Source organism: Adiantum capillus-veneris, chromosome 25, assembly GCF_014529385.1.
Source record: "Adiantum capillus-veneris isolate H3 chromosome 25, ASM1452938v2, whole genome shotgun sequence".
NCBI classification, from domain to species: domain Eukaryota; kingdom Viridiplantae; phylum Streptophyta; class Polypodiopsida; order Polypodiales; family Pteridaceae; genus Adiantum; species Adiantum capillus-veneris.
In genome coordinates this window covers 123,240,723-123,263,236 of record NC_140955.1, presented here as the reverse complement: position 1 = coordinate 123,263,236, position 22,514 = coordinate 123,240,723, and positions in this window count along the sequence as shown.

The following is a 22,514-nucleotide window of genomic DNA, read 5'->3' as shown; positions in this document are numbered from 1 at the left end:
CTTCATCTCCATGATACATCCAAATAACTTTGCCATCAAAGAACCAACCATTATAGTGCGATAGTTGTTCACATTGTTTACATCTCCTCCTTTGTGCAAAGGTTTGATCCAATTTGCACTCCAATCATGAGGCATGCCATACTGAAGTGCAAGGTTAAACATATCGCATATCCAATATCGTGTTTTCTGGCTTGTCCATTTAATCATTTCAGCCTTGACACCTTGAAGGTCACCTGCCTTGCGAGTAGCAAGTTTCTCAAGCGCGCGGCATACATCTTCAATGGTAAAGAAGGGAGACATAAATGGAAGGGAGCTACAACCCTCCATCTTATCAACATTGGGTTGCTCATAGAGGTTCTTACAATGCATATACATATCCTGAAGAGTCAAGTCACCAAAGCTCTCAACGCCCTTGCCTTTTAGATTTTGCCAAAACTTGCCACATGCATGTGCTTTCTCTTGTGCTAAAAGAAGTTGTTTTTCGACATCCCACCTTCTCCTCTTCTTTTGAACAAGTGCTTTGTATGTGTGTGAACATTCCAAGTAAACTTCCTTGTCTTTGATTGCATCCAATCTTAGCAAGTGTTTTCGGGCTTGACTACATTCCATGTCAAACCATTTCTTCTTGGTGCTACCCTTCTTAGACCTTTTGCAAGACATGTGTTTCGCCGAAAAGCATTCCTTCGCACAAGAGAAAATTACTTCTTTGAAAACTTTCCACTTGCATTCTAATGTTGGGCTCCCTTGATGCTCTATCATGCTTAACATTTGGTCCACCATATCAGCATATATAAGTGCTCGTTTGAAGTCTAGACGTAGGTACAAATGATTCACATCATGATTGGAGGCTACATGCTCGGGCCGTTTACCACACTTGAGGTCAATACATAACATCCTATGATCCGATTCCGGATTCCATTCACCAAGTGTAAAGCTTTGTATGCATTCTAAAGTGGCTTCTGAGAACAACATATAGTCAATCACGCTAGCACCATTGTGCTTTCTACATGTAAAGTCATTGGTGCCTTGCCATAGAGATACACCATTTGCAATGAGCATTCCGATACTATTGCACATATGTAGAAGTGACTTTCCATAGTGATCCACTTCTTTTGCATCATTAGAACTTCAATTATACATGTATGAGTCATCCACTCTTCTTGATACATGCGGCATGTCGACTTGTTGTGTGTCGTGTTGTAACATATTTGTGCGAGCATTCATGTCTCCAAAAACAATGACTTCACCTTGATCCTTGTAATAAGCAATGTCTTCCTCTAGTTCAACGAAGGGCTGATCTCTATCCATATTCAAGCGAGCATAAAAGTTGGAGTCATAGTGAGGAATGTAGCAGCCGGCCACAAACATGACTTGACCATTTGGTGGGCTGATTTTCAGCCATAAGTAGCGTTTATACTTATCTTTTTTGACAATGGAAACATCTTTCAAACCCTTTTTGGTCATACATGCTATGCCTCCTTGGCCTCTTCGTTGCTTTGCATTTTTGGCCCACATCAAAGAATGTACATCGTATTTGTCAAATCCAAGAATTCGTTGCGCATCATGCTCCAAGACCTCAATGGGAAGCGATCCGGACTCAAGAAGTAAGAGCATGTACGGTGTTTGTGTCTTGACTTGGAAAAAGTTGGTGAGAAAAAACTTTTGGACATTGTCAAACTCTTTCCAAGTAGACTTCCCGATGCTACCACCCCACACCTCCACTCCATAAAGAAGCACCGGTGTCACCAATGTGTCAAAGAGGTACTTTTTGAGAGCCCAACACTTGATCTTTCCAACATTGCACATGTTCTCAAATGCATAATAAGCCCTCTTTCCGGCTTCCAAGCGACACATTGCTCAATCTATGATTGGATGGAATGTCAAGGCCAAGGTACTTGAAGCTATCTACCACTTCAAGTTTCTCATTGTTGTATACAATGCATGTATTTTCATCATTGAGGGACTTTACAAGCATAACCTTGGTTTTGTGCATCTTCTAAGGTATGTGCCAAGAGCACTACATCATTGGCATAAAGCAAAAGCATGATCACGGCATTTACGATCTTAACCTCTTCTATGCCTTCTTGTTGTATGAAATCAAGAACCATGTATTCCAATTCATCAATGAGTAGCACAGAGGGTTGGGGAAAGTGGGCATCCTTGTTTGACACCAATGGTGCTTGCAAAAAATTCTGAAATTCCATCTCCCATACGTAGTTGACATATCACTTTTTGGTAGATGCGAAAGACTGCATGCATAAATTCTCTCGGCACTCGAAGGCTTTGCATACGTCTCCAAAGATATCCTCGCGGTACCATGTCAAAAGCTTTCTTTAAATCCACAAAGAAACAATATAATTTTTTTCCTTTCAATCGAGACGCTTCCATAAGAACTCGAAGAGTGACAAGGTGATCAATAGTGCTATGATGCTTTCAAAAACCTGCTTGGCCTAGGGCACATTTTCCATTCTTCTCAGCCTATTCACTTATCTTCATCTCCATGATACATCCAAGTAACTTTGCCATCAAAGAACCAACCATTATAGTGCGGTAGTTGTTTACATTATTTACATCTCCTCCTTTGTGCAAGGGTTTGATCCAATTTTCACTCCAATCATGAGGCATGCCATGCTGAAGTGCAAGGTTAAACATATCGCACATCCAATATCATGTTTTCTTGCTTGTCCATTTAATGATTTCAGCCTTGACACCTTGAAGGTCCCCTACCTTGCGGGTAGCAAGTTTCTCAAGCGCGCGGCATACATCTTCAATGGTAAAGAAGGGAGGCATAAACGGAAGGGAGCTACAACACTCCATCTTATCAACATTGGGTTGCCCATAGAAGTTCTTGCAATGCGTATACATATCCCAAGAATCAAGTCACCAAAGCTCTCAACACGCTTGCCTTTTAGATTGTGCCAAAACTTGCCACATGCATGTGCTTTCTCTTGCGCTAAAAGAAGTTGTTTTTTGACTTCCCACCTTCTCCTCTTTTTTTGAACAAGTGCTTTGCATGTGTGTAAATGTTCCAAATAACCTTCCTTGTCTTTGCTTGCATCCAACCTTAGCAAGTGTTTCCGGGCTTGACTACATTCCATGTCGAACCATTTCTTCTTGGTGCTACCTTTTTTAGATCTTTTGCAAGACATGTGTTTCACTGAAAAGCATTCCCTCGCACAAGAGTAAATTACTTTTTTGAAAACTTTCCACTTGCATTCTAATGTTGAGCTCTCTTGATGCTTTGTCATGCGTAAAATTTGGTCCACCATATCAGCATATATAACTGCTCGTTTGAAGTCTAGACGTAGGTACGAATGATCCACATCATGATTGGAGGCTACATGCCCGGGTATTTTACCACACTTGAGGTCAATACATAGAATCCTATGATCCGATTCCGGATTCCATTCACCAAGTGTAAAGATTTGTATGCATTCTATAGTGGCTTTCGAAAACAACATATAGTCGATCACACTATCAACATTGTGCTTTCTACATATAAAGTCATTGGTGCCTTGCCATAAAGATACACCATTTGCAATGAGCATTCTAGTGCTATTGGACATATGTAGAAGTGACTTTCCATAGTGATCCAATTCTTTTGCATCATTAGAACTTCGATTATACATGTATGAGTCATCCATTCTTCTTGAGACATGCGACATGTCAACTTGTTGTGTGTCGTGTTGTAACCTATTTGTGCGAGCATTCATGTCTCCAAAGACAATGACTTCACCTTGGTCCTTGTAATGAGCAATGTCTTCCTCTAGTTCAACAAAGGGCTGATCTCTATCCATATCCAAGCGAGTATAAAAGCTGGAGTCATAGTGAGGAATGTAGCAACCAACCACAAACATGACTTGACCATTGGGTGGGCTGATTTTCAGCCATAAGTAGCGTTTATACTTATCTTCTTTGACAATGGAAACATATTTCAAACCCTTTTGGATCATACATGCTACACCTCCTTGGCCTCTACGTTGCTTTGCATTTTTGGTCCACATCAAAGAATGCACATCATATTTGTCAAATCCAAGAATTTGTTGCGCATCATGCTCCCATGTTTCGACAAGAAGTATCACATCGGAGTCATTGGTAGCTTATTCACAAGCGTGAGTTGGTCTCATAGATCATGTGTCCCTATTTGTTGGGTGGACTTGCATCCTCCTCAAGTGACTTTTCTTCTCGAGATGACACCTTGACCTTCTTGGTTCTTTCCTCATATGCTTTGCGACGTACATTTTGTTGCATAAGAGTTCGATCCTCATATACATTACAACCCGTTCCTTTGAGTAGATCCAAATATTGTCAAGGATGATCTTTCTCTTTACCTCACCAGCCATGGTACATACAATAGGTCTTTCTCCTGAGCGAGGGACTCCTTGTTTTCCAACTCGATGTGCACCATAAGCCATGATTCTAGACATGCCAAAACGTGTAGCAAAAAACTCTTCAATATCAACCGCAAGAGATTGGGGTGTTTCCATTCTTTCCTCCTTGATTCCACGAATGACGATGTTCTTTGAGCGTTTTTGTTGTTTTTGCAATTCTTGAGTGTCCACATTCTTTGCTTGCACAACAACTTGCATGATGATGAATGGTTTTTAGGACCCCTTCTGAAGATGCAATAAAGACACAGTCAGTTGTTGGGGAGATGAGGATACTCTAGTCCAAGGGATCTCGAAAGAAAAGAAAAATCTACTTCACAAGCACCAAAGAGTAAAAAGTGCCATGGACAGAAGATACGTGGGAACGAGCTCTTATGCATGCCTACAACCTATATCTTACAGAATAGCCCATTCTAGGTGTGAATTTCTAGTGAAATTTACACGAGGATGTTCGTGTGGACTCACAGCACAGCATACTCCGTTTTCACTTTTTTACCACAGTAAATATTTTTTACCTACAGTAAATATTTTTCACCTACATGGTAAATACAAATCACTTTTTACCTGCAGTAATTTTTTTTACCCATGGTAAATATTTTTTACTGCACCATAAGTATTTGGTAGGTAACAGTTCACTGTTACTAGAAGCAGTGATTGGGCATCAAAAATGCAGTTACACGAGGAGAAAAGGGGAAAATCTTATGGTAAAGGTGAGTCAACAGGGATAAAGACTTTTGAGTTGAAAAGAGACATGCTGATTTTTTCAAAGAACACATGTCAAAAGAAGCCATGGTTGAGGATCTTTTGAGAATTTGATATTCAGGAGGACCCAGCAGGTCCCCCCCTGACATGTGCAAAACCTCCAGTTTCAACAGCCACCTTACCTGCTCTTAAATACTGGTCAAGGCCTTATCCCCATGTGTCACAATCACAAAAATCAGCATTCACCCTCCCCTCTCACATCACTCTAGAGAATATCTTGATGGTGACATATCAGGTGACCTCAATCTGTTGACCACCCTAAGCAAAAAGTAACCCAAATCAACGGATTTAAGCATGTTTATCCCTAGTCCTAAACCCTCTCAGAAACCTATATAAGGAGGCCTTCTCTCACTCAAAACCAACACTTCACCCACTTCACCAAGCAACGAAGCTATGACGACATTGCTCACAACGAGGAGCTATGGATGGAGCTCTACTCTCTCTCCCTCTAGTATGCTACATTACTAGCCCTAAAACCTAAATAAGGAGTCTTCTCTCATGCTCCATGGCCACCATCCTCGCCATCATTCTCTAAGGTATTGATGTGTTGCTAGTAGGATCATACCTACTTGTTGGGTTGATTGTTTTTGACAAGGGATTATGCCATCCTTGGCTTGCTTCTCTATATCCTTGTTATGTATGATCAGATGCCGTTGTATTGTTAAGCTGATGTCTTGTGTATATATATGCTACATAAGGTCCCTAAGCTTCGTTTCTATGTGTTTTTCCATATGTTTTGATGCCATCATAATGCCAGAAGTTTCACTTGCCTATGTGCACTATGTGTGAGGTCCCTAAACCTCTTAATTTAGGGTGGTTCCCCCTTTGTTTTGTTCTTTGCTTGTTTGCATGAGGCGTGGTTTGTGGAGTGTGCACGAGTACAGAGGCCACCCGATTGCACTGCTCTTTTTCCCGCTATCATTTTGGTGCCCCCACTGAGGAGGGCTACACAGACCTTCAGTCCACAAGTAATGAAGATGTGCAATCTACAACATGGACGAATGGCGTGAGGAGTTTGGAAATTGGAGAACAGAAGAGGAGGAGTCTTTAGAGGCCTTAAAAGCTTTCATCGAGGTCTTGTTACCAGGTTGCAGTGTCATTGAAATTCAAGAAGTAAGTTCTTCTACATGCCTTGTTCGTGATCGTCGCCAACGAAGGAGAGTGAGAAGAAGAGCTTGATATACCTCTCCTCTCAACCTATGAGTGCTCTAGAAACCTCCAACGCACACGAGCTTGAAATATTCTACATCAACATACACGAAGGTACTGTGACACACATTAAGGGAAGAGAAAGCATCACCAGACCTCTCTTTCCTGAGGAGCCGACTAAGAGGAGGAAGATCACCTCTACACCTAAGTGGCCCAAGGCCGCAGCGCGTGCTCAAGCGTAAGGTAACATTTGGCTTAATATCATTAATAAGGGATTACATGACCACTACAGGCAAGAAAAAGGCTAGTGAGCAACCAACTTCAACCTCCAACTTGCAACCACGACTCTCACCCCTAAATCCTCCTGAAGCAAAGAGGCGAAGGCTTGCCTACAAGATTGCCGCCCGTCTGCGAGTGCTCCCAGTGCACTTTGTGAATCCAGACACCACCAATCCTAAGCCAACCTCTTGTACGCGTGAAGATCACTTTGGATATTGTCCAAAGTGCTTTGGAGACCGGGTGAAAAGCCTCCCTGCCCTACCTTTGCTGCTAATTTTCAAGAAGTTATCTCAATCTAAGGAAACTATCTTAGTTGATGATGTGCTGCTCATTAATGGTGTCACTTTCATTCGTCATGCTGATTATGGTAATAGCATCCAATTGTTGCTTGCTAAAAGACTCAGCATTGTACAAAGTGTTGCCATCACGCCTTACGTCTTCATAGATGCATCAGGAAGAGTCGAAGTGATCCGAGGTGCTGACCTTCTGTGGCTGATCAGGCTCATTGGTCCCAAGGTGGTGCAACTAAGCTAGTCTCTTGTGTGTAAGTATGGATGCCAATAATGAGAATGATGATCCCCGCATGTTTCCTTTCCATTTTGTGCGTCATATCCATGTGAATATTTGTATTGATAGAAAAATCTTTTATCAGCAAAGAATAGCCCTGTTGTTTGGAGCCGAGAGACTTGGGGAAATCTTGCACTCTCCTCATCCTATCATTCTACCCTTACCAGACTATTACCATTCCTTTGATGTGTCGATCTTCATCCTATTTTGAGCTAAGTTGTGCTAAAGCTCCAAATTGTAATTACCATACTCTATTTTAAAATAAATTGGAGTTGTTTACTCTCTCACTTATGGCCTTCCCTAATTTTTATGGTAAGCCTGGGGAGGTTGCTTCAGACTTTTTGGATAATTTGGAAATGGCCTTTCTGGTATCTGGAAGGGATGACGAAGCTACTAAGTTAAGGGACTTTCCTTTGGTCTTGAGGGAAGGTGCAAAATTATGGTATCAAACTTTGGCACCTGAAGAAAGAAGAGACTGGGAGTCCTTAAAGATGGCCTTCATCGAAGAATTTCGCCGCCATGAGCTTCCAGAGGAGATATGGAGACAGCTCTTAGAGCTACGCCAAACATCACCCAATGACTATAGAAGCTATGAAGGAAAGTTTTCCAACCTGTGGGAGAAATGGTGTGCATCACTAGGTGAAGGAGAAAGGGCGCCAGAATGCCTAAAGAAGGACTGTTTCCTGGCAGGGCTTTACCCCATCCTTCGAGAAAAGGTAAAAGGTAAATTCCCAGATACCTTTGATAAATCTATGACTTATGCAAGGGAGAAGGATAGGAAGTTAAAATTCCAAGCTCAACTACAAGGGGGAATGGAGCCTCCACCGCTAGCTCAACCTACGGCAAGGGTAGTAGCAAGGACAGGAGCAACAGACCAAGAGTCCTCTCAACAAGAATTACTTCAACAAATCACCAATCAACTAGAGAGCCTGTCCATCAATCTGGTTCAAGGTGTAAGGGCTCCCCAGCCAGGAAATGAACGAAATAGACAAGAAGGACAAAGGCAAGCACGTGAGTACATTTGCTACAACTGTGGAGAGGTAGGTCACGGCATGTATTACTGCCCCCATCCACGACGCTATCAAGGAAATGGTAATCAAAGACGGCCTCCTCGCCAGCAAGTCACTCCTCCTCGAGCTAGGCCACTAAATGGACAAAATGCACATGTGGCTCCACCAATCCAAATATTGAGACCCCCTCCTCCACCACCACAAGCACCAGCAGAGATCCCTCCACTATCATCGGGAGGGGAGGACAGGGCTATCTCTGTCATAAGTCTTGACAATGGTAAGGATAAAGGGAAAGAAAAAATGGAGAAAGCTGTTGCCATGCCAATAAAGAGAGTTAGGAGACAAAGAACTGATGAAATGGAAGCTTCAGAGCCGGATAAAGGGAATGAGGGTTCCTTCCAAGTGATAGGAGACAAGAAAAGGAAGAGTAGATCAAGGAGGCACATAGGAGTAGAAGACTTTCCACTTGGGGTAGGATCCATACCTTACGACCTGGTAGCAGATGTGAGTAAGCAAGGACCAAAGATTTCATGGCAGCATCTCCTCCACCTTTCCCCAAAGATGCGTAAAACCTGGTCTAAGATGGTCAACACCAGGAGGGCTAAGGCAAAGTCAGCTGGGTATATTAGTGCCAGAGGCATGAAGGATATCGTGCCAGTCATTGATGCAGAGATTAAGAGTCAGCGAGTCTCCAATGTGTACGTAGATGGTGGAGCCGAGATTTGTGTTATGACAGAGAAATTAATGCACAGATTGGGTTTGGAAGTAAACAAGCAAACTTCCTTAAGCTAAGATGCCAAATAATGTAAGGGTGGCTTGTGTGGGAAAGGTTAATGGAGTGAAGGTTTCAGCTTTTGGTGTGGCAATCTCAATTGATGCTTATGTGATCCCAACTAAGGGGGAGGGCTATCCGCTAATCCTTGGAAGACCTTGGCTTATGGCTATGAAAGCTAGGCAAGATTGGGAGATAGGTTCCCTTGAGTTGCGACCAAATCATAAGGTAGGTGGCAAGCAACAAAAAATTGTGTATGACATGAAGCAGGGTAGACAACAAGACCTAGAGATGGAGACTTCTATGGATGAATGGAGCACAAGCAGCTGCTCTTCATCTGAGGATGAGTCATCTGAGGAGGATGCTAGCTCTTTGGAAGTCATGGGTATAATACTGCGAAACCCACAAGGAGAAGGTGGTCAAAACTCTCTAAACAAGGAAGAAGCCACAGGCTTAGAGGAGATGCTAGCTAAGGACCTACTAGAAGAAGAGAGAGAACCCTATTTGCAGGTACCAAAGAAGCATGCTGACCTCTTTATAACTGATTACGAGCACATTAAAGGAGTGACGGTAACCCAACACCATATCCAATTAAAGGAAGGTGCCAAACCAGTGGTGCAAAGGCTAAGGAGATTAGGGCTAGTGCAACAAGATGCACTCTTAAAAGAAGTAAAAAGATTACTCAAGGCAGGATTTATCTACCCAGTGGAATATTCTGAGTGGGTGTCTCGAGTTGTGGTAGCACCAAAGAAAAATGGGAAGTGGAGGGTATGTGTGGATTACAGGCCTCTAAACGTAGCCACAAAAAGGGACCATTTTCCGTTGCCTTTTCAAAATTCCTAATCCTAAACCCTCTCAGAAACCTATATAAGGAGGCCTTCTCTCACTCAAAACCAACACTTCACCCACTTCACCAAGCAACGAAGCTATGACGACATTGCTCAGCTATGGATGGAGCTCTACTCTCTCTCCCCCTCTCTCTCTCCCTCTAGTATGATACATTACTAGCCCTAAAACCTAAATAAGGAGTCTTCTCTCATGCTCCATGGCTACCATCCTCGCCATCATTCTCTAAGGTATTGATGTGTTGCTAGTAGGATCATACCTACTTGCTGGGTTGATTGTTTTTGACAAGGGATTATGCCATCCTTGGCTTGCTTCTCTATATCCTTGTTATGTATGATCAGATGCCGTTGTATTGTTAAGCTGATGTCTTGTGTATATATATGCTACATAAGGTCCCTAAGCTTCGTTTCTATGTGTTTTCCCATATGTTTTGATGCCATCATAATGCCAGAAGTTTCACTTGCCTATGTGCACTATGTGTGAGGTCCCTAAACCTCTTAATTTAGGGTGGTGCCCCCTTTGTTTTGTTCTTTGCTTGTTTGCATGAGGCGTGGTTTGTGGAGTGTGCACGAGTACAGAGGCCACCCGATTGCACTGCTCTTTTTCCCGCTATCACATGATAGGAGATGTAGAAACCACATTATCCTTACATATATCAGCCCATGATTTGGATGCATTTCTCATCTCACATACATAATGTCATATTGTATCTATCGTTTCCTCTTTCAATACAAGATTACTCTCAACTTTTCCCAAGCACGGTTCAATACATTCATGTCCACAAGAGAGCGCTTACATTCTTGAACTTCATTCTCAAGATGCACCAAGCGTGTTGTTTGCATTTCAATAACCTTCTTGAGGTGCTCACCCTCGACAAAAAGAACTCTTAGAGTACCATTCTCCATTGTAAGTGCGCGCAACTCTTCACCTTGCTTGTTTGACGGTTTCTTATAATGAGATCAAGTAAGCCATGATCATTGCTTCCATTGTTCTAGACGATGTGGTTGGATTAGCATCCAAATTTCTTGGAGATTTCGCATCAATATCCATGGCCAATGTGGATTTTTCACCCTTGCGAGTTTTGTCCGACATTCCCTTCAAGTCGGCAACAAAAACGCAAAGTTTTGACAAATTCTTCAGTTCTGAGATGTTATGATAGAAAAGCCTTCCATTGCTCAGAAAAATTATGTCTTTACATCAATGCATAGAGGGCTTCGTGCTCTTTGATTGAGGCTGTAGATCACCTAAATTGGCGTCCAAATGAAGAAGTTATGATCAAAAGAGTGAATGCACTCCCCCTCTTTTTTTTAAAACCCCCTTTCACTCCCCATCTTCCCTTTTTTGTTGAAAAAAAATGCAATGCACTCCCCCTCTCTCCCTCCCACAATTCTTTACCCCCCCTCCCTCTCTCTCTCTCTCTCTCTCTCTCTCTCTCTCTCTCTCTCTCTCTCTCTCTCTCTCTCTCTCACACACACACACACACACACACACACACACACACACACGCACACACACACACACACACATAGACTTTTTTCCTTGGAGAACACACCTCGATCAAACATCATCGTCAACATAGCTCTCTCTCACTCTCTCTCTCTCTCTCTCTCTCTCTCTCTCTCTCTCTCTCTCTCTCTCTCTCTCTCTCTCTCTCTCTCTCGGATGGGAGGTACTTGAGGTACTATGTTTGTATATCCTATACTAGTGAATGGCCACTTGGGGCGTCCACGGGGGCGGGGGGGGGGGGTGCATCAACAGAGTTAGTGCCACGTAAGCTGCCCATGTTGTATACAATAGTAACATACCCCTCTTGCTTACACTATAAATATAGGCCATCATCTAGAGCCCAAGCATCCAATGTTGTTGTCCAAACCTTGCTTCTTGTATGCTCTGTTGGCTCAAGTTGTCTAAGTTGCCATGTAAGCTCTACCTTAACTACACATGGGTGAGTAATGCAATCGCATTGTATCATCTTGGTGATCAACATTTTTTATTCTCTCTATTGTTTACTTTGCATTGCTTGTTTTCCTTTCTTTACTCTAAAATATTCTACCTTTGTTGCTATTGCATCTAACACCTTCTACTTGGGCTGACACTCTACTTCAAGATTTATTTAGTGGATTCTACACTTTATAAGTTGGTTTCTACTTGACGCATTACATTTTATGAGTTCTCAAACATGCACACACAGATAGAATCAAGAGCAAATAGAACAAAGAGAGAACCAAGAAGACAGACGTTTAATTTCCTTCATCAATAAGATTGCATCAAAACATCAAGAAAACCTCCACAAAGAGTAGAGTGGTGCATGTGAAGCTACTTAAGAACATCATTATGAACTTCAACCTGAATTATTATACTTGGAGACTGCACCTGAAAAACCTTACTCCTAATACATTTTAAAGAACTACATCTTACATATTTTTGTTCCCTGCATTTGGAAACTTGGAGGTTCTTTTTGCTACAATAGTGCCTGCTTCATTGTTTGCATAACTTCCATCACACCATCGAGTTTTGATTCAACATTGACCTTCATTTACTGAAAAATATTCCGCCATGATTCTCTCTCACTAGGTCTGTGAAAATTGCAAACTCTTGCCGAGCATTTGGTCACTCAAGAGTGGTGCTTATGAAGGTACTCAAGGAAATCATCTTGACCTTCAACCTAAATCATTATACTCGGAGATTGCACCTTACAAACTTCTATAGATTACACCTAACATATTTTAAAGATCTACATGTGATAGATTTTTTGTCACCCGCATCTAGAAACTTTAAAGTTATTTTTGTTGCAGTAGTAACCACTTCATTGTCATCATATTTTCCATCAAACCATCAAAATTTGATTCAAGATTTACATAAATTTGTTGCAAAGCTTTAATAAAACATGCCTCCATGATTCTCTCCCACTAGGTAGGTGAAATTTGTAAACTCTTACCGAGCATTGTTCACTCAAGAGATGGTGAACGAGGCTGCACAACCTGAGTTTGATCGATTTTGAGGCTAATAGTACTTATAACAAACTCAAATTGACATAAATGAGAGAGAGAGAGAGAGAGAGAGAGAGAGAGAGAGAGAGAGAGAGAGGGAGAGAGAGAGAGAGTTTTGTTATCATCCTCAGAGGTCAAATATGACCTATGGGACCAAATGAACATGTCAAGTGGTGTGAGTGGAGGTCATAAGTGACTCTCGATGCTAAAAAATGGCTGAAATGAGCATCGCAATAGAGAGTCCACATCGTGGTTGGGAGAGGAAGGTATGTAGGGAGAGTTCATGGCTGAATATATGGGGAAAAGAGGACCTAATGTGGTCAAAAGATGAGCACTCAAGTAGTGTGTGGTACTCACTCTCTCGCACTTGACGAGGGCATAAGGTGCAAAGTCAATGAGACTCCTCGCTAGTGCCCCAATGTCTTATCTCGCAGCGTAGACAATGGGAGCTAAGACTAATGGAGGCAATGGTGCGGATCGCACTCAACGGGATGGGCTCAAGGATGTAGGGATGGGTTTGGTTACCTCATTTCGAGAAGAAGAGAGATTTGTATTTTGGGGCAATGTGTGTGGTGTAATGGCTGAAGCGAGAACTTATGAATTTTTCCCAAGCCGTGATACATTGGCGTTGTAGGAAGGCCTCATTAACTTGGGAGTCAATCGATGCATCCTTGACCAAGTGACATGCATCCCATCTTCCAAACCATTTCTTGATGTCAAGCATCCACCGAAACTTAGTATTTTGCTCTTGCATGTCTTTTGGACCTTTTGACTTGCTTCATATGCAATTCTAGGAAGTCGATACAAAGGGCTATGTTGTGTCTTAAGCATGTACTCCACAACCCTTTGCATGCCCAAAACCTCAATGGGAAGCGATCCGGACTCAAGAAGTAAGAGCATGCAGGGTGTTTGTGTCTTGACTTGGAAAAAGTTGGTGAGAAAACGCTTTTGGAAAATCTCAAACTCTTTCCAAGTAGACTACCCGATGCTACCACCACACACCACCACTCCATAAAGAAGCACCGGTGTCACCAAAGTGTTGAAGATTTACTTTTTAAGAGTTTAACACTTGATCTCTCCAGCATTGCACATGTTCTCAAATGCAAAATAAGACCTCTTTCTGGCTTCCAAGCGACACATTGCGCAATCCTTCCATTTATGATTGGATGGAACCTCAAGGACAAGGTACTTGAAGCTATCTACCACTTCAAGTTTCTCATTGTTGTATACAATGCATGGATTTTTGTCATTGAGGGTATTTACAAGCATAACCTTGGTTTTGGATCCATTCACAATCAGCCCGCTATGTAGGCAAAAGTTCTCCAAGACACTCATAAGCTTTTGTGCATCTTCTAAAGTATGTGTCAAGAGCACTCCATCATTGGCATAAAGCAAAAGCATGATCACCGCATTTCCGATCTCAATCTCTTCTTTGCCTTCTGCTGCATAAAATCAAGAACCATGCGTTCCAATTCATCAATGAGTAGCCCAAAGAGGGTTGGGCAAAGTGGACATCCTTCTTTGAAACCAATGGTGCTTGCAAAAAATTATAAAATTCCATCCCCCATACATAGTCGACATATCAAATTTTTGGTAGATGCAAAAGACTGCATGCCAATAAATTTTCTCGGCACTTGAAGGCTTTGCATACATTGATGGAGCAAAAGATGCTGTACGCACACTCACACACCTAGACTAATCAACACCACAGAAGGAATTTACTTAAATTCCAACCCACACACACCACCACTCAAGATCTCAACAAAAATACTATCCACAAGCTCAATTCAAACTCCAAACGCCTCGACCTACGAGCCCTTGCCTATCTGCAGACACTACAAGGTGAGTCGAGTTGATCAACACTTGAAATTACACTTGATGGTGACCAAAATATACAAGAAAAACCATCAAAAACCCAAAAAATCCAGCCACAAAAGTCCTATCTCAAACCATTGCAAAGCCTTCACCAAACTCCACTCTGTCGAACTCTTTGGAGTAGCTCCAACCCTAATAGCACCAATACAGGGTCACATAGTCTTGCAGAAAGCTAAAGCCTTCACCAAACTCCACTCTGTCGGACTCTTTGGAGTAGCTCCAACCCTAATAGCACCAATACAGGGTCACATAGTCTTGCAGAAAGCTGCACTTCTTCCCTCAATTCCTCGCACACACACATCCATGGAAACATCAGAACTTCTATAGACTCTCCCAAGTGCAAAATTGAAGAGAGAAAGCTCTCATCCACTCCTCCACACACTCGAAAACAGGACGCAAATGCGACGGGATTGCACTAGACCACCTGTAGGAACCCTGCTTCCTCCCACACACAGAGAGGTGAAAGTGATGATATTGCACATCAAAAGCTCTCCCTCAGCATCAACACTCACATCACCATGAGTGATGTGTCAATTTGAAGCCTTTTTACACCATTTTTGACCTTTTCTAGGCCCAGTTTTGGCCAATTTTGACCCCCTGACGCACATTTTTTGCGCAAAAAAACCCCAAAAGGACTCCAAAATTCACCAAATTTTGTATTCTTGATCCTCGATACCCAAATTGATTTTCCACATCCACACATTCCATTTTTGACCACTTCTAGGACGGGGCACGCATCACCGTAGATCAGGCACTGCAAATAGACAATTAGCTCTTGCGCCAAACTTCCAGAGTGGGATGAGTGCGCTCACACCTCCCACTTGCATTATTTAAATTCTAGAAAGCTCAAACACATTTCATAAAGACAAAAGAAGCCACTCGAGATCACATCGAAGTCTTCAATACCCTATCGAGGCATGTACGTGTGCCCGACTGTCGGTACTCAAGCATGAATATTTACAATGTGCACACGTTGCACCAGGTTTGAAACCTAAAACCAGTTTGAAAATCTCCCAAATGCATGTATTTACATCCTTTTGTACATATGACCATGCATATATGCACTACTTTGTATAGACCAAAAGTGGTTTATCATCATTGCCCAACCCCAAGTTCAGCATTTATGCTCAATGCTCTCATCAAACAGTGTCTTCCTCTAGGATCATAGGTAAACTTATCCATCTCCATAACACCACCCATGTATCTAAGCATACTACTCACACAAAATGCAAAAGCATCTATTTTCTTTCCAAAACGCCACCACCCAGCTGTATCCCAAGAATAATTTGAATCTTCTCCAAGGTTGGTACATGTCTTCTTGTGCCATAGGTCATTCCAACTAGCTGGACCCACAACTACCTCAAAATGCATCTCATAATTAGATCCCATTTGATTGACAACCATAAATTGCACATCATCTTCCTGACGCATCAGTGGCTCTTCATTTCCTATGGCCAAGAGACCATCACTCCAAGCATTAATAGCTCCATTCCAAAATTGAAAACGCTTTTCAAAACACTATCACTAGCATCTTCTTCTTCCACACAAGGCATCCGACACTCAAAAAGTTGGAAACATGCATAAAAAGCCACATAGCACATCATAACCAAATCTTCATCATGCCAAATTGCCCTAGGACTCACCAATTGCCAATCAAGATCTTCATAGATAAAGGAATATGGCCCAAACATACATCAAAGCATGTGAAATGCATCCACCAAATCATCATGAAAGCAAAAGATCACTTTCACCTCCTTGTCTATCGCATCCTCAACATGTTTATACTGAGAAACCACAGGGTATATATCATCAACGACATCTCTTGGAGGTGGCACTAGCATCAAATCCTTGCACACATAGAACTCGTTTCTATCACCTTCAGGACCCAACACCTTTGCATCATAACCACTAGAGGGTTGCGCAACCCCCAGCTTTGGTAAAGCACATGGACCCAATTTCACATCAACTATCATAGCATCATCCTCTTCTGAATCATCTTCACTCGGTGTAGAAACTCCATGACCATAGCCTATCATCTCATCACTAGTGAAAGCATCCATGTCATGTTGCTGCAAAGCCCCTTCCCAAAATATATGCTGCTCTTTGTTCAAGGCTACCATATTCTTCAATGGATCTAGTGACTGTATGTCATCATCGCATACATTATCACACCAACTCTCACTAGCATTAGATATGTCACCATCATAGGTTGCTTCATTGTAATCAATTTCACTTTCATCATCTTCACTTCCCACAGTAGTGCACAAACTTTTGCATTCATCTACTATGTCCTTGCCATTTTTCACCATCGGCATGTGTATGGTCTCCAAAGTTGCTTCACATACTTCATTTGCTTCAACTTTGGCATATAGGAAGTTGCACCTATCTCCAAATATCATCCTTGCCAACATGACCACCTGCAAACTGTGACTTTTTGCACGTAAATGTCATCCACACTCTCCACAACAGGCATTGACAAAAATGGGCAATTCATGCCTATAGCAACGCACAATTTTCGCTCCTTCCGTAGCGCTATTTTTAATGCTTCACACATGGAATTGGACTCTTTCTCTTGCACTTTCCCTTTAAGGACTGGTTGTAACAAACTTGTAAGTATATATACTCTGTCTATTTGTAAAACTAGAATAGAACTCCTCTTTAGACATGGCTTCCACATGCAAAAGAGCATCTTTCCACACTCTCCAAGCATCATTAAATCTTGACCAAAAATCTACAACAGACTTGTGCTCTTTCATAAAAAAACTAGTGACCTGTTTCAATGCATCTTGGTGAGGAATCACCTTCTTGAACCGCTTCAAAAAGCATCTCTTAAGCATGTCCCAATTGCCCTTCTCATCTTGTGACAAGCCCTCAAGCCAATCTCTTGCATTCCCTCTGACCACTAGATTGATACCTGCAAGCCTTTGCGGCTCACTTGGAACTGCATGGTATAAACATGTCAAGTCAAACTCATATGATGCAAGCCAATCCTTGCAACCTCTGAAAATAGATGGTTGGAATGGTACCACCATCTTTAAATTACCTTCAACATCCAAAATATGCATACATCACTGCTCAAAATCCAAATTCTCGGTGCACAACTGGCAATTTTTGTTCCCCAACAGAATCGCCAAAGGATGATGGAGCAAAAGACGCCGTGCACACACTCACACACTCAGATTACTCAACACCACACAAGAAATTTACTTAAATTCTAACCCACACACACCACCACTCAAGAGATCAACAAAAATACTACCCACAAGCTCCATGCAAACTCCAAACTCCTCGACCTACAAGCCCTTGCGTGCCCGCAGACACTTGAAATCACACTTGATGGTGACCAAAATATACAAGGAAAACCATTAAAAACCCAAAAACTCTAGCCACAAAATGCCTCTCTCAAACCATTGCAAAGCCTTCACCAAACTCCACTCTGTTGGACTCTTTGGAGTAGCGCCAACCCTAATAGCACCAATACAGGGTCACATAGTCTTGCAGAAAGCCGCACCTTCTTCCCTCAATTCCTTGCACACACACATCCATGGAAACCTCAGAACTTCAATAGGCTCTCCCAAGTGAAAAATTGAAGAGAGAAAGCTCTCATTCACTCCACACACTCGAAAACAGAACGCGAACGCGACGGGACTGCACTAGACCACCTGTAAGAACCCTACTTCCTCCCACACACAAAGAGGTGAAAGTGCTGATATTGCACATCAAAAGTTCTCCCTCGGCCTCAACACTCACGGAACCATGAGTGATGTGTCAATTTTGAAGCCTTTTCACACTAGTTTTGATAATTTTTTGGGCCTAGTTTTGGCCAATTTTGACCCCTGACGGGCATTTTTCGTGGGAAAAACTCCAAACGGACTTCAAAATTCACCAAATTTTGTACACCACATCATGTGGATTATTCATCCAGGATAACTCTAGTATGTGCAAAATGTAGATATGAGAGAAGAGAAGAAAATTTTCCCTCTTAAGCCCTATTCTTACCCGTAGGCAATAAGGATACTGCAGGGAGAGATATACTTGTAGCAAGGAGAACCTAGAATTTATAAATAAAATGAATTTTTAAGAGTGAGAGAAATAGATATGGTTAGGGAGATGAAATTAGATATATATATTGGATTAGAGATGAAAAAAAACAATAAGAAACCAACAAAATATCAAAGTAAAACACATCTTACTTGACAAAATCTTTGGGACACCAATTTGATGGAGAGATAAGAAGAGGGAAGACTTCAAGCCTTGATTGATGCAGCAAGTTCAAGACCTTCTTTGATTAAAGTTAATCTTCCAAGGATAGCTTACAAGATTGGCTAGCCTTCCTCTAAGAGCAAGTGTAGGCTAAGGCTAATGTTTATGGTTAAGTACAATTAGGCATCAATCCTCTCACTCTCTCATGAATTATTTTCACGTAAGAAGAGGTTCCCTTTTATAGGTGAAGGGAACCCCCAAGGGCTACACAAGAAAGAGAAGAGCCAGTATGAACATGAACCGACAAAGTTTGAAATGGACTATCCCTACATGATGTGGGCAGGACTGGGGTCCACCATTTTGATTATATCTCCTCAACCGTGGCTCCAAATAAAGGAATAAAAAGAGGGAAAAAAAATTAGGCTCATAAGCTACAACTTCCATTTTATACACTTTTTCCAATTCGGATTGGAATCTTGTGAAGTAAAATCATCAAAATAGGGTACATTTCTAATAGCAAAAGTCTTCTTGTGATCCTCTTAGCCTAGACTTTCATTTGATTCTAGTGGACACCTCATGCAATATGAAAGCATGAATTGCTCCTTGACAAAGTTTGGTAATCATCCTTGCAATAATGTATTAAAATAGGTGTATCTTTGAAAATCATGCAAGCTAGTGTCCCACTAGGATTTGACTCCTTCCTAGCAGCTCTATTAAAAAGAAACATAAGAAATATATAAAACTTACATAGAATATATATATATATATATTGGAAGTTACCCTAGATATAGGATCTAGCTAGGGTGTGAGATAATAATGAGATAGTAGAAAGAAATAACCAATGCTTTTTGCCCCAAGTTAAAGAGACGAAGCTATTGACATTTTTTTCCATAGTACTTCTTAATGGTGGTAAAGTAAGAATATGTTACCCTTGAGATAAATATTAGGATGAGAATGATTGTTATTTTTAGATATACATATGTACATTATTGGAAACATACTTATGTATCTAAAAAGTTGCAAGATAGATCTTGTAGCATTCATTCCCACTATGTATGTGTCACAACACGACATCCACCCCCTCTAAACCTGCACATCCTTTGGTATGTGCCACATTTGATTTGCTGCAGCTTGAATTTCCTTGTAGATCTTCCATGATATCATCTTCATTCATAGCTTGCAATACTTGATCTTCACCTATGTTTTGATCTTCCTCAGCATCTTCTGGATCACTGCCTCCTCTTCTCTTAAACACTTTGATCCTTTTCCCTGCAATGAGAACTTTTATTTCTGTACCATCTAGCTTAGATAAGCTTTAAGTAGCATTTTCATGCACATGCTTTACAACGTACGGTCCAAACCATGTTTTTAAGAACTTATGTATAACTGTGTGCTGGTTATCAAGGCTACTATCATACACTAAAACCCAATCCCTTTTGTCAATTTCTTTGCTCCTGAGCTGATGTCACTTATCAAAGTAGTCCTTGTTTTTCAACTTGGCGTCTTTTAGTTGCTTTTTTGCAGTCTCAATGTCTCCACTCCTTCTCTCTAGTTGCCTTATACGCAATGCAAGGAGCTCTTCCCTACTAAGCCCCTCTTGCCAAGGTAGTACATTCCATGTGGGAATTGTATCTTCAATCAAAATCACGGTTTTTTGACCATACATCAACTCCGCATACACGTAGCCAGTGAATTGAGCTATGTGTTGTACGATCAGTCCACAAAGCATATGGAAACAATTTTGGCCACTCACCAACACTTCCTTCGCAAGACTTGGCCAAAGCTTTCATGATAGGAGGATTCCCTCTTTCACTCTTTCCATTGCCTTCAGAGTTGTAAGTTGTAGTAAGAGAAAGCTTGATTCCTAATCTGGAAAAGAACCCCCTTGCTTCCTTGGCATCCAATTCACTTTTGTCTGTAGTGATCTTTCCCACACAACCATAACGACAAATCACCTCATCAAGAAGAAATTTTCATAGAGCTTCTGTGGTTTTAGCTCTCAATGCTCGCCCTTCAACCTGTTTAGTTAGGTCCTCTCTTGCAAGAACAAAGTATCTCATCTGCCAGAGTCCTAAAGGCATTGTGACTAGATCCACAACCCATTTATAGTGCATGGCTAGTGGATATGTGCAATCCATCACGATGTCAGTCATTTGAATACATTTGACAAGCTACACATGACTCTACAAATTGAGATACATTTTTATACATACCCTTCCACCAGTATTCTTTTTTCAACTTGGAGAAGGTTGCCCACATACCCTTGTGTCCAGTCCATAGACTCTCATGAAACTCTTACATGAGCTTTACTTGAGTCTCTTTTTTACATATAACCCATTGTGGTGTAGCATCCTTTTGTTTAGGATGCTTCCACAAGTAACCATCCCTCAAAAAGTACCCATATGCTTTCTTGCATATCCTCCTAAATTCCGTCATGTTAACTTTGACATGAGAGATAGAATAGACTTTGTGCCTACATCATCTCCCTCTTCAATCATCTATGACTCATCTTCATACCTTGCCCTTAATAGCATATCTGCCACTGTATTGTCTTTACTTGAAACGTGCTTAAACTTGGGATCTAAGGACTTAATGTAGGCAATCCACCGCAACATAGCAACGTTTGGCGTTGAGCAGCTTGTAATCATTCCAAGAAATGGTAGACAATTTGTTTCTACAACCACACATGCACCAATTAGGTACTCTTTCCTATTTTTCAAGGCTGTAACCATACCCCATAACTCTCTCTTTGTCTATGGATAGTTTCTTTGGCGAGCACTCAATACCTTTGCTCCAAATCTTACCACATGCCTGTATCCTTCTTCATCATCATCTTGCCCTATTTCCCATCCAATTCCTGTATATGACTGATGTCTCTACTGTCTTAATTATTGGCCTTTTACACTCATAGTCTACCTTTCTCAAAGTTGGTGCTGATTGGAGCAACTACTTTAGCTTTTTCATGGCTTTTACATGTGCTTCTTTCCATTTAAACTTTTGATTCTTTCTAAGCAATAGATAAAGAAGATCAGCTACATGTGCATAATGTGGAATCCAAATACCATAAAATACACATGCTCCCAAAAACCTTCTAACCTCAGTGATGCTAGTGCATGTTTCTTTCATTGTTTGGATGGCATCTACCTTTGTTAGGGACAAGGTTTCCTACCATATGGCCCACACATGTGCCCCGCAATGAGCACTTCATTGACACCAAACATAGACTTTTTCCGTTACAAATTAAGATTCACTTCTTACAACCTAAACAAAACTTGATCACAATTATATATATGATTTACCACAAACCTGCAACATCCCTTCAGATCCAAAGCTTCATCTTTCTCACTTTCTTCACATCCTTTGATATGCAAATCATCAATGAAAGGCATTGTGATTTGAGGAATAAAGTCACGTAAGACCTTACTCATCCCATTCATCATATGTGCAATCAAGTTGGTTGCTCCCTATGGCAAGCTACACATTCTTACCAAACCTAAAGGCGTCCTCATGGTTATCAAGTCTTTGCTTTCTATTGAAAGCTAAAATTGATCATACCCTGAGTAGAGGTCTCCCTTTGAGTAGATTGCCCTCCCTGCAAACACCTCTGCAAACTCATCCACAATCGGTCCTGTACCTACATTTCTAATTGTCACCTTGTTCATTGGTTGCATAT